At 29.4% G+C, this 14169-nt stretch overlaps 1 protein-coding gene across 2 annotated transcripts in view; it reads right to left on the reverse strand.

Annotated features, from left to right (window-relative positions):
- Positions 1-13269, reverse strand: part of LOC113550032 (potassium voltage-gated channel protein Shab) — a 49067-nt gene extending 35798 nt beyond the window's left edge. For both annotated transcript variants that reach the window (XM_026951629.1, XM_026951628.1), the window contains exon 1: positions 12647-13269. The gene's annotated coding sequence lies outside the window, so the exon portion shown is untranslated. The remainder of the gene's footprint in view (positions 1-12646) is intronic.
- Between the last annotated feature and the right edge of the window lie 900 nt (positions 13270-14169).

The following is a 14169-nucleotide window of genomic DNA, read 5'->3' on the forward strand; positions in this document are numbered from 1 at the left end:
CTTTAAATATACTTATAACTCATAAACTACTCGTCCGAATTTCGATTTTTATGTATAATACTCTGAAAAATATTCTGCTTTAAAATATAAAATTAAAAATGTATGTCGTTGTTCAAAAAAATAAATAATTTTAAAAATTAAAACGATTAAAAACATATTTTTTTTTTATATTGCTTCAAAAACGTTAATATACATTTTTAAATAATAAGTGTTGTTTGATAAAAGAATCACCCAGTATATTCTTTTTCCTGATATTGTTATTTTCGATTATCTTGTTTACTTTAACGGAAACTAGATCAAATTTTTTATCAGAAAGTACCTTTAAAGTAGAAGATCAAAGCAATTATTTTTACTATAAAACATGTGCACAAACAAAAAAACACATCGTTGTAAAATCAATACATTCTTATCGTTCCACTTCGAGTCTAAAACAAAAACAGTCGTCGCATTGTGTACATAAACTACAGCGCCGCTTACCGCACAACACTTCCCGATTAACCCCTTATTGCTTACTGACGATGTTAAACTTGCAGTAGTGCAGCGAGACAGTGGTATACTGAAGTAGTCCAACTAGAACGTCGAGTTATTACATTTTTACGATTTAAATTATTTTTAAACAATGTCGGAGTCGTGTTATACTCTAAAAAGATGGTACCACTTATATAGGAATACTATTTACCGCATTCCAAGAAAAGAATAAGATTCAAAGTGTTCATTTGACGCTATATATAAGATATATATAGATATATATGCATTTCTCACGGGAGTCTGAGCAAAGCGTATACACATTCTAGTCGGTCATTTCCACCCAATGGCCCTATAGTAGAATTTAACGATTTCCATATTACTGTACACGCTGTGTACATACGTATATATAGAGTGTCACAATTCCGATGGAAAAACGGTCGGGATGGAACGCTCGTCGGGGAAGATATGAGGGAGGTTCCAGAGGGACTTTGGGCACACCACACCGCCGCCTAGGAACGGTGGTGACAAGATGACTACGGTGTGGGTATGCGCGCGTGACACGGGCGACATAGTCGTGTTTCTGTGGGGTGGCTTTGAGCTTTTATAGTGGGGTGGTACGAAGGACGGTGGCTGTTTTATGTAAACACCGGTGGCGTGTTATTTATATGCCTAATTCGGAATACCCGGCCGTTCGAGCTTTTTGCGTTCGACCCTATATATAAGTATATGCGTATGTATATTGTATGTGTGTGTGTGAGTACGTCTATCTGCCATTATTATATAATATATATATATATACGTGTACAATATGCCAAACAGTTGTCGGAAAGCGGAAGTGCTTTCCATTCAAACTGGGTCGTTTGATCGACTTTCCGCCCGCCCGCAGGACCGCATAGCCGTGTCCTCGCAGCCGCACACTCCTCAGATCTTTTTTTCGTTTTTCTTTTTTTATTTTTTATCGCCCTGTTTCGGGTTAGCCACGTACAAGAGTTGTTGGAGACAAATTGGCTTCCTCGTCGAAAAGCCATCGTAAAAAGTCAACTGTATTATATCGACACGATGGCGTACGCGTACTGCCGGTGACGATCCCATACCCATATAAAATATATGACGTATACCGCGTGTGTGTATAAATAATATTATACACACTGTCCATTCACTGCGTCATGTCATAAGATTATGTATTGTAAAAATATCTATAAAGTGATGTACCGACTGATCGCGAGTGACGAAACGTCAATATTAGCTCGTTCGTTTCCACCATACTATACAGAGTGGTTTACTAAGAGTAAGCTAATCCCTTTTTTTCATTTAATAGTTATTTTATTCACATTTTGATTTTTGGCATTTTTAAATATACTTGAAAAATATATTTTTAGCGCTACTTATAAGGAGAATTTTATGAGGATCTTAACTTCTATTTTTAAAATTAGAAGTCTCCTTTTTATGTAAATTATGTAATGGATAATTTTTTTAAAAATTTTGTTGTAAGTACATACATAATTCAAAACTTGAACGAGTAGTTTCTCCGTTTTCTAATTAAGATGCTTACACTAAGGACCATAGTCCTTAAAAGTGGTTTTAGAAAAATATAAAATTTATGCTATATTGAACCTAGTATTTATTATACTTTGACCATTTTTACAAATTATAAATGTTTATATTAATTATTACCATTTTAAAATCAACATACCACCATATCTTACAAACCCATTATAGTGTACCTCAATACTCAAAAATGACTTGTTCAATTTTTGATTTTGTTATGTCAACATTTTCAGAAATAAATATTCGCTAAATAATTAATAAAAAATAATTTAGGTAAAGGGGATTTTTGGTTTGAAAAACAAAAGTTTTTATTTCTATAGGATATCCATTACGTATTAAAATAACCACAACAAATTGAAAATGTGGTCTTTAAGAATATTTAAAATTTAAAAAAAATAGAGCTTGCATAAAATAATTATTAAATTATAAAAATTAGAGAGCATGCCTTGTGAATCACTCTGTATATCCTTACACGTATACGTGGATTTTACGATTTAAAATACCTATACGCTAACACACGTGCATACACACACACACACACACACATGCGCGCGCACACGTATACCCATATATATATATATATATAAGTATTGCCCTGTTTTTATTTTTCCTATTTTGCTTTCTTGCTGTCTAACATTTTTTTTGCTCTTGTCAGATCAGACGGATTTGCTTTCGAAATGTTCGCATATTATAAGACGCGTAGTCGCGTATGTCAATATATATAATACATTATATAACACTCTGTCGTGCGTATCCACTGTTCAATTTTTTTTTTTTTTGTAAAAGGATTTTTGATCACATACATTGTATACATAATATGTGCGTGTACTAAGTCGATCATCGTTTGCAATAGGTTTCTGTAGACCATAAAGTTTATAGAGTCGTTTTATTTCCCCAGAACGTCAGCCGTGAGTCGTTCTCTGTGTTCATTAACCATCATAATTCGTATAGCGTTCGTTTGTCAAAACCACCCTATTGTAGTATATACACACGGAATTTGATATTAATTAATAATTTATCGTATATTTGCGTTTTGTACTATAGCAGTATTAAAAGTACATGCGTTTTGCTTGTACATACAAAACATATTTTACGACTTTAACCACTAACTAGGATGACTATATAGGGTCCATAAAACGTATACGGCTATTATACTTTTGAATTACCTAACATATATTGCCACATTGGTATGGCATACATTTGAATTTAATTTTCTATGCAGATATTAGGTTAAATAATATAATTATACAAGTGCTATTCTATTTAAAACATATATACTATCTATGAACTAAAAATGTCTAATAGTTGATTATTAAATTCAAAATAAATTTATAATTAAATATATCCCAATTTTATTTAGATTTTAAGTAATATATGTTTGTGTAATGGATCACGAATGTGTGACACTATTACAAACCACCAACATAAATAAGTAAGTCATAAAGAATAATGTTGACTAAAAATGTTGTAGTTATTCGTGATTACATATTCGTTTACATATGGTACATATGACTTATGTTAATTCTATACAATACCATGTAAAGTTCAATAGTTCCAGCTGTTCCGGGCTAACAGCAATCTGCACATTAAGTCATCTGAATATGTAATTAATAATAATAAAATATATCAGGTTCTTGAAGTTCTTTAACCACAATGAAAATTATTAAGTTTAAAAACTTTTACCAAATTACCTATATCTAATAGATTTTCTAATTATGAAGGGAATTTCTGCACTATAGAAAACTAGATATTTAAATTGCATTTTCTGTATTTTATCATACGTATAAATTTCTTATTAAAGTTTTTTTTTTTTTTTAAATGGAAATATTTACATAAACCAGTTTTTAACAAAATCGATCTTGTTTTTTTGTGGTTTGATAATGAACATCCAACTCTATGTATTTGCATTTTATACGTATAATAAAATGTTCAATAGATAAATGTTGGACCTTTTTATGGTATCTATTTATAGATTTTTGAAATTTTCAATTTGTTTTACATTTTTTTTTTTTTTGATTTAATATGTATGATAATTGATAACAATGATAGGCTACCTTCCGATACACTTTCTAGTTTCTACCACCCATTGCGATCGGCCAGTGGATACGGAATACAACAATGCGCTCTGCTACGATGATAAAGTTAGTTGAATACCTTTGACCCTTATCCTAAATTAAAAGCTTCAGGGAGAGATTAATTACATTACCCAGTATTTATAATCAATAACACCTACCATATCAGTGGAAAATCCTATTTCAACACAGCGCAATTTATATTACCTTTGTACATTTAGAAACTTGCTGACGTCTGTTTTTATTCGTGGGGTTACTTTGTTTTTAATAAATAACACTTTAACTAAAGAATTTTATACTTAAACTCGCAATAAAGAATAAACTACAAATTGTTTAAACAGTTAAAATCTCTTGGCTAACAATGAAAACATAGTGTACGGTTACTGTTTACATTAAGTAAAAAATATAATATATTATATTAAAAATGAACGCAGTAAAGAAAGAAACATTTTAAGATATAAAAGGAAAGGCTGTCCTAGTGGTCGAACTATCCAAAATATTAGGGTTTTGTTTTATTGTTTTTTTTTTATAATATTATTTTTAAATTAATTGTTCATTTTTATTTTATCATTTTAAAACTTAAACTATATTAAAAAGCTGATATGTTTAAAATTATTGTGTTTTTTTTTTAAAATAACAATATTTTTTTAAAGTATGTCGATGATCAGAATAACACTAGGTTACAGTTAGAGTTTATATTTATTATTACTGCAGGTGTATTTTTTCATATTTTTATATTATACATAATTTTAACTTTTTTTTATGTAAATTTCATCTTACATCTAACCTATTCCAAAGACATTAACAAGAAAATGATGATCCATTAGAAAATATAGCAGATGGCTTAGTGATCTATTTAATTTATTAAGAGATAGCTGGCCAATCGTTTATTTGGATAAATTGTCTTTATATAAAGTGCTTCTAGATTTAGAATATAGATAATATACATGTATATTATACATACAATTTACAGTAAATCATAGTGAGATCTTAAAACCGTTATATCTATTATGTGTAGAAACAAAAGACTTTCGCTGATTTTGTGACAAATACTCAAGATTGACAATTTTTGGTGTTTAAAAATGTTATGTTGTACAGGTGTGAACTAAAGTGTTTACTAATTAATAAAAACTGTGTTCACTTAAGTTCTTATACTATTTTAATAATCTTGACAATTATTACAATTTAGAAGTTTCTAACTGAAACATGATAAAGACATTTTATTGAACCAAACATTTTTTTATGCTTTTTAAGGGTTTTTTTTTAACTGTATAGTATTTTGTTTCAATTAATTTTAATTTTAATTTATTATTATTATTAAATATTGTATATACCTATTGGCTATTATATTAAATTTATAGTAATTAGTAGTTAGTAATATTAGGTGTAAGTCAAAAAACTTAAAAATGTAATATAAGATGACTCATAAATTAGCATTACAGTCATTTAAAAATATTAAAAATACACATTATGCACAAGCGTTTAAAGTTTAAAATGTTGATGAAATTGGATATATATTATTTAAAACAAAATTAAAGATTTTTTCTCTTATGGTTTTATTTATTTTGTTTGGGTTCAAATATTTACCATGCGGACTTGATATTATCCATTGTGTATATTATTGTTTTCTATAAAGACTCTAATTAAAACAAAAATATTTGGATTAATTTTAAACTATTTATTCTACGATTCTATTTATCTTACTAAAGTACCTACCACAGTGTTATTTAATGATTTCATAAAAATAAAACATGATGTAAATTTATAGTATTATAATAAAGGTACCTATGCAATATTTTAGGAAATAATTATTTCATTTTACCATAGAAGGTATTAATAGGAAAATAAATTATAAGTAATCTAATGAATTTATAAAATATTTTTAGAAATAGAGGATTTATCTCTAAAGTTTTTATTTGAAATAGTTTTTTTCATAATATGCAATAATTTATCACTGAATTCAAGATAAAAACACCCACGATAGTGGCCAGATCTTAATAACAAGTTATATTCGAGACCAACTATAGAGCAGGATGACTTCCTAGCAGTTTTTAGTTTTAAAAAACAATAAAATATTTTTGCTGATATTTTCATGAAACTGCAAGAACTTTATTTTTATAATAACTATCTATAATATATTTAAAACATTTTTATTTAGTATTTTTAAAAAAAATTGTGCAAAATAAAAATGTATATTGAAACATGACTGAAAATATTATATAATAACGTACATAATATGTACTACATATATATTTCTATTATTTTTTTAAAAATAAGTATATCGTCTGGAACTATAATCTTTGTTTATAACTAACAACTAGTAAAAAATGTAAATTAATTTTATATTGATATCGGTTGAATTGTCCCAATCAATCATGTGGTTAAGTCGTGATTCATTCCCGTCTGGAGGAAATTACTTTGTCAAACATAATAAATAATAATGAATCATAGTCAAATTTTTTTGAACCTATTTAGGAAATATGACGCCATAAATTAACTATTATAAATATTATAAATTGTTATGCGTCTAAACATTTTTAAGAGAGAGGTACACGTTTTATTATAAAAAATGATATCATACATTCGTACATGTAAAATTTGGACAAGTCACAGTGCCACACAGACCAGTTATTGAGCACTGGGTTAGCTTCACGTTCCCTGGCGCAGAATAGGGGTATATAAATATTAAATATAATATTTTTATTATAAGTTTGCATAATTACCGTTTCTAAAGTTAATTATTTATGAAACTATTATTTTAGTTAACTAAAAACGTAGCAACTACGACCATTAGATATCATAAAATAAATGGATTTTAATAATTACAATATTTACACTATTTTATTCAAATAATCGTATTTTATCTTACACGTTATTACATGGATTTGTAGTATAATAATTATTAAGATTTATTATTTAAATAAAAATTATTGAAACTATATGCAAATTAGAATAACCCAAATTATTATAAGAGCGAAGAGCCTTTAATTGGTAGATTTATTATTATTATAGTGACCCCGGGTTAAATATACATACATAATATTAAGTATTATTTAAAATATTCTATGCTAAATTTTACATTATTCACTTAAAATTTGAATTCACAATTTGTTGATAAATAATAATATTTTTGTATACTATTTAATATTTTTATATTGTAAATACATTCAATGATATATTATATTATTACGTATTTAACAAATTCATATTGTATATAAATATATATTAATGTATAGGGAAGAATTTAATTTTGACCATAATATAATATAATAGCTCAGACGGTCTACTTTTAATTCTTTAATTTTTTTAGTGTAAGGTTCTATAATGGTTAAGTTATTTAAATCCGTTTAAAATAAAATAATTACAAATATAACATTATTTAAAGAGTTTATATATTTTATTTAGATTTGTCTGTATTATTATTGAACATAGTAAATTTAATAGGAAATATAAATTAAATTAAATTAACTAAATTGTTTAATGCCTAGATATATCTGTTAGATTTAGTTTCTTAACGTTTCAAATGAAATTTTCAAAGCAGGGCTGAAATGAAAAATGAATTGAACACATACTGTTATAAAGTTCTTAAGCCTTTTGGACTAGGTATTATAAAGTATTCATCAAATATATTTAATTATACATTTTCAAGGTACATTTTATACTTAGTAATAATAAGTTGAGTTGGTTTAATAGTGTGTTTTTTTTATTTGATCTAATATTATTTATTTGATGGTACATGGAAAACTTTTATAAAATCTTAATTGAAAGAGCTTTACGCATTTATCATGTGCTTTGATAAGGAATTATTAAAATTTCAAGTTACATTTTGATAATATTGCGAATATTGGAAAATATGCTATTAGATATATTGTATAATGAAATGGTATAAAAAGTACGAAAATTTGTTGTATCTAAAATTTATTTTTACTTATATTGATAATATTCTTTTAAAATTTCTTTCAGATTAAATTCTGAAGGTATATTTTCATAAATTATATTTGTTTGTTTTATAAAGATGTGTAATATTTATTTTACTGCACATTATTTTTGTATATTGATTGTTGATATAACTATAAGATTTCATCAAAGTATATGAAAAAATCATAAAAATTGTTATTACTCGAGTATTAATACTCGAGATTTAAAAATGAAATTTAATTATTATAATATAATTATTACGTTACACTTAGAATATTTTTCAGATTTTGATTATTACTTTCAAAAGTAATTTACAACACTACATTGTGCCAAAATGAACATAGTGAAACGAGTATCTTTAGTATTTTAATCCTTAACACTTAGTGTACAGTAAAAATACTTAAAATAAATACGAAATACTTATTTAAAAAAAATATTTTTGATAAAAAAAAATACACGGTTAAAACAGTAATTTAAGTATTTTAGTGATCTTTAGTTTATGGAGTTATATTACAATCTTTATATCATTTCCTTGTTTAATAAATAACTAATATGATTAAAAATGTATGATAGAGTAAAATTGTAGAAATTATGCTTACAATGTTACGATTGAATTAAAATTATAATGACCTATTATTGCATACACTTATAACTTTATTTTTTTGTAGGCGTGTATTTATTTATTTATTATCATATATTAGGTTCATGTAAATCGTATGTTTAAAAATATATTTGATATTTTGTGTTCATTTTAGAGTTAATACCAAGTAATATTAATAATTAATATACCAACCACCAGAATAATTATTTTCTATTTATGATACTATACTATATATTTTAACTTTGGTTTGTACTTATCCATACCTATGAATGTTTTCAAACACAATATAAAATACATAACTGTAGAAACACTAGTTTTAAAGCAATAATTTAGCTTAATTTATTTAAATTAGATACAATGAAAAACATAAAAACTGGAAAAAACACGCAAATTTTGCTCTCGTTTTTTTTTTAATCATGCGATTCTATTATTTTTAACTCATTTTATGGTAACATGGATTTGGTGTGTAAAACATTTTATTTAATATTTTTACTAACATTTTTTCTCCACAAACAAATTAAAATTTATCGATTCCATTATAGTCAAAAGTTCTGTACATGTTATTTAAGATTGTCAGTTATAATTTAGTAAACAATTATTAGTTTCATTTAATGTAATTTATTCGCTTTTATACTTTAAAGTTTTATTCTTGAACTTTTAAATTTTAAGTTTTCTGATAATTCTATTTTATCTTTATTGCAACGTATTGGTATGAAATTTTACTTTACATAAAATTAAAAACAAATTATTTTCAACACAAAATAATAAATAATCCGGTACAGAGTACAAGTTACATCAAATGATTACCATGACAACCAATAAATAAATGTTATTATAATTTATATAATATTTATATTATTTTTCATTTAGATTTATATAAAGTTATAAACTCTCAGTTAGGCAAGTGAAGTGATCATGGGGCAGTGACCCCTAGTAATAATATAAAATACAAATATTTATTTAACAAAATATTGATGAAATAATGAATATAAGTTTTATTTATTCATGCTATTATTATTTCGTTTATATGTTTACTATAAAGAGAGGAATAATGTCAAATTATTGTCTTGTTATCGTAAAAGAATAATAAACGGACTACAAGAATCTAGTGAACCCACAAGTTGTGTCAATAAAATTCTAAAGCTGGTTGCATTCTAAAATAATATTATTTTATCCTATGATGTTGTACACACATTACAAGACAATTTAAAAATGAATTAAAATCTCATACTGTCGCAGTCATTGTATTATAAAAAAGTTGACGATCCATTCTTGTAAAAATCTATCATATTACTAATAAGTCATAATACTTAATACACGCGTTAACAAAATATTATTCAAAACTGGTCACTTTTAATCATGATTCCATGAAGCGTATTTCGTTATATAAAAAAAAGCAGAATTTGTTTTTCAATTGAATAAATTTTTGTAATTTTCTTTAACAAAAGTCAAACGGCCATGATGCTATAGCATTATGACAAGACAAAAGTATATTTTTGACTTAATTAATGTACAAAATATTTCGTCTAGTTTATAAGAAACAAAAGCGCGATTGACCTTTGCCATTTTCGTCGTACCCGTATCGATCCCTGTCGTCTTCTACAGTATAGGCCACGTGTTGACTTTTTAGAACCCCAGGGGCACTTTTACCCTCTTCGTAAAAAAAAGTTAAAACTAGAAATAGTAAAAATCAAAAATGCCAAAATACATACTTAGGTTCTATTGTTATTAAACGCCATTTCACTGTGTTATGCATGGAATGTATGTATAATATATTATATCGTTAAATAAATTATGTTTAGTATGTGTGGGTACCTACTATACATCTGAAGACTGACAGTTCAGCACTAAAAAAGGTAACCTCATCACTGGAAAACACCGGTTGTTCAATGATTATTAATGCTTCGGTTTCAATTTTATTTTATTTATTTATGCAGGACATGCGAACTTATAAAATCGAACAGCCAAAAAAAATAAGAATACATCAGTACTAAAGAAACACATTCGTGTTTTTTCCTATTCACATAAAATTTACTTACGCTTTTTTTGTTATTTAAAGTTCAAATAGGATACGATAACTTATAGTTTTTATAACCCCTTTATAATTCTACAGCTTTTAATTTTTATTTTTAACAATCGTTTAATTATATGCCGTTACAGTAGGTTTTGTCAAATATAACTGTGAAATTAAAACCCTAAATTATTTTGTGCTTATAATGTCTATAACTCTTGTCTACATAATGATTAATGGTTCTCGAAGGCATTATCCTACGAATTTGTTAAAAAAAAAAAAAACCTTGAGATTTACGATTTCAGTGACATTTTAATATTTTTAAACAGCCAAACTCTTTGTAGAAAAAAAAAACTAATAATAATAATAATACGAGAAACTGATACAAATCACGTTTCCGCACGATTTCTTTACCAGACTGCCAGTGTAACTAGTGAAACAAGCTTTTGGTTTAAACACTATATACCACACCACTATTGTTTCGTTTAGCAAATAATATTAGCATAGGGTTTTTGGTTTTATGTTGGTTGGAAACGCAACCGTAATACATATCTAGGTCAAAGGTGTAGACAGAAATCAGTAAGTACCATTCATTTTAAAATATCGTACATACTGAATAGAAATTATTAGTGTTGGTAAGCATTGGAAATGATATAAACTATTTCAGTATAATATTGGAAATATAATAAAAAATTAAGCAACAGATGTTATAACATAATTTTATAAAATTTAACAGGTTTAGCATGTCCAAATAAAACGAGTGGTTTAAAAGGAGCAACTTCTCATTATTATTATTATTATTGTGTCGTTTTTTTTTTTTTTAAGCTACACCAGTCGTAGTAATTCCCGGTGTTTGTTTATGTGCTCACATTCACAGTGACGCGGACACGCCAAAAGCAAGAGATTTGCATAATCCAATGAAGGAAATTTGTCCGTGCATTTACGCGGAACATTTATCCCGGACAAGCTAAGAGTGCATTTCCCGGGAAAAACGGCGTTTGTCGTATTTTCATGCATATTATGCGTCTACAAGTAGTGCTCCGTGTGAAATTACACCGTGAAATCGTTTAACTTGTTATTACAACACCACCGTTGGCCACATCCACCCCATCGCGGTGATCGCAAGTACTGGCGACCATAATGGAATATCCTCTCTTCAATCAACGCACTGCACATCGTACGTCACCATAGCAACGATATTAGAAGCTTGCCAGGTGAAACGGATAAAAAGTAAAAACGAAATCTCGTTACCTGCCTATATTTAATATAAGTCTATAATGTGTAATTTTATACTTGCAAAAATATCGTGAGTACAACAGCAGACCTACAACGTTTATATATGCCATTATATTACTATAATATATGTATATATATAATATACCTACGTACTTTATATACCGTGCACCGACAGGCGGAAAATGAGTACCTTTTCCGTGAGCGATTATCGTGCGTTTAGTGTAAACTTTTGTCGTTTCAACAAAAATCAAAGGTCAAACTACTCGGAGACCACTGTGTTTCGTGACCTTTCCAAAAGAATACTTTCGACATTACACGTTGTCACAGCGATGAATATGCTTACAATAATATATTATAATATTCTATTTTCGCGTATGAGCACAATATAGCGCGGTGGCCGACTCGCGTTTTCGCGTAAATATATATGACAATGATATGGCATTTAACCCGTCCGTTTTGCACTTGTGCCTACAACAGGTATAATAATGCCCGTGCGAAATATTCTATCTTATAAACGTACGTCGCTCGACACCCGGTGGACGGTACGGTGACAAATCGATGGAAACAATGTTTAATAATAATATATTGATATGCGCCACGAAAACCGAATTATCTACAGTGATGACGACAAAAATAAAATACGTAAAAAATACGATAACTGTATATGAAATAATAATATACACAATAATATTATGCATCGCCGTACGAGATTCACCGGGCCGCGAATGCTCGGCGTTCGTCGGCCGAAGCGTTGACGACGGCGTTTATACCTGTCCGTCGTGCGGTTTTTACCTGGCAATCGTCGTTGGACCTTTTGTCTCAGTGCCGCGCCGACGACGGTGCACGCACCGCCCGCACACATCCGTCGCAATCCGTTGCGGGCCGCGGCCGCACCACCATGTCGGCCTGCAATCCGTTTTGTCGACGATGTTCCGAGCACTGTTGTCCAACGGTCGCGGAAGACGGTGATGATAGGCACGGCAGTAAAACGATATTATGCAGGTCGCGTACGTCGAATACGATTTCGTTACGATAACGTGTGCGAATCGTGCGCGAATAAGCAGAACGGACAAAAATAATTATTTAAAAAAACAAAAACTCATACGAAAAAACGACGACGACGGCGACGACGACAACTTGCAGCAGCGGTCAGGTGTTTGTCGTCGGCCGATCGAATTATGATAATACAACAGTATAACGATGACGATAATGATGATAATAATAATAATAATAATAATAATAGAAAAACGACAATAACAACAACTACTACAATAACATCTAAAACAACGACGACGATAAAATAATGGTTATATTAATAATAATAATAATAATAATAACAATAATAAAAAAATTTGAATTAAAAAAAAAACCCGCTACACACTGGCCGTCGCGTCGTCGACAGTAGGCTTGCAGACGGACGCGGCCGCATTACTGGGGCACGTTCGATTTGGGCGAAAACCCGTGTACGCGGACTACGACCGTTTTCCGACAGATGGCGGAATGCGCATGACCAAATATGACCCCGGTCGGCGATGGGGTTTATTGAACAACAAACACGCGCACAACTCACATATTCGCTGGCGGTGGCGGCAGCGGGGAAGTCGTTGCCGTCGTCGTCGTCGTCGTCGTCGTCGGCCGTCATCTGGTGCGGAACTTCCGAGGTGGGCGCGGGTGTACCGCGCGAGGAAATAATAAATAATAATAAAAAAAAAATAAAAAAAAAAAATCGCACGACCATCTATTCTTCTTTCGATGATCGTACACGCATAATACAAAGCGCGTAAGAGTTGGTGAAATAAAAAGGATAAAATAATGTGCGTCCAAAACCGTCAAATTCGTTTAGACCGTGTGATAATATTAACGATCATATAATAATATCGTCGTTGTTCGTCGTCACTATAATGTAGTGTACTCGCGGCTGACAACGGGATTTTCCTACTTTCGCCCGGCCGACCAACACTCCGGCGCCGCCACCTCGCACGTCCACCCGCCCCTACCCGCCGGCTTATAAAAATATTTGAGTACACGGATTTTCTCATTTCGGTTTTACGTAAGCCGGCGCCTCGTGTATGCAACTCGTAGTGCGCCGGTGCGCCGGTGTGTAACACGAAAACCAATTCGAACTAATTGCGTCCGGGCAGTGTTATGCATGCGTTCTTATTTTATTATAACCGTGTCGTATCGGCACAATAAATTATTTGGGTACACCTTAAAATAGCTGTTAGCTATATTTTGCTATATCGCCAAGATATGATATTTTGCCGCGTTACACTCGCCGTATAATATTGTATCGATCGTCGTCGTCCGCGTTATTT

Source organism: Rhopalosiphum maidis, chromosome 1 (genome assembly GCF_003676215.2).
Source record: "Rhopalosiphum maidis isolate BTI-1 chromosome 1, ASM367621v3, whole genome shotgun sequence".
Taxonomy (NCBI): domain Eukaryota; kingdom Metazoa; phylum Arthropoda; class Insecta; order Hemiptera; family Aphididae; genus Rhopalosiphum; species Rhopalosiphum maidis.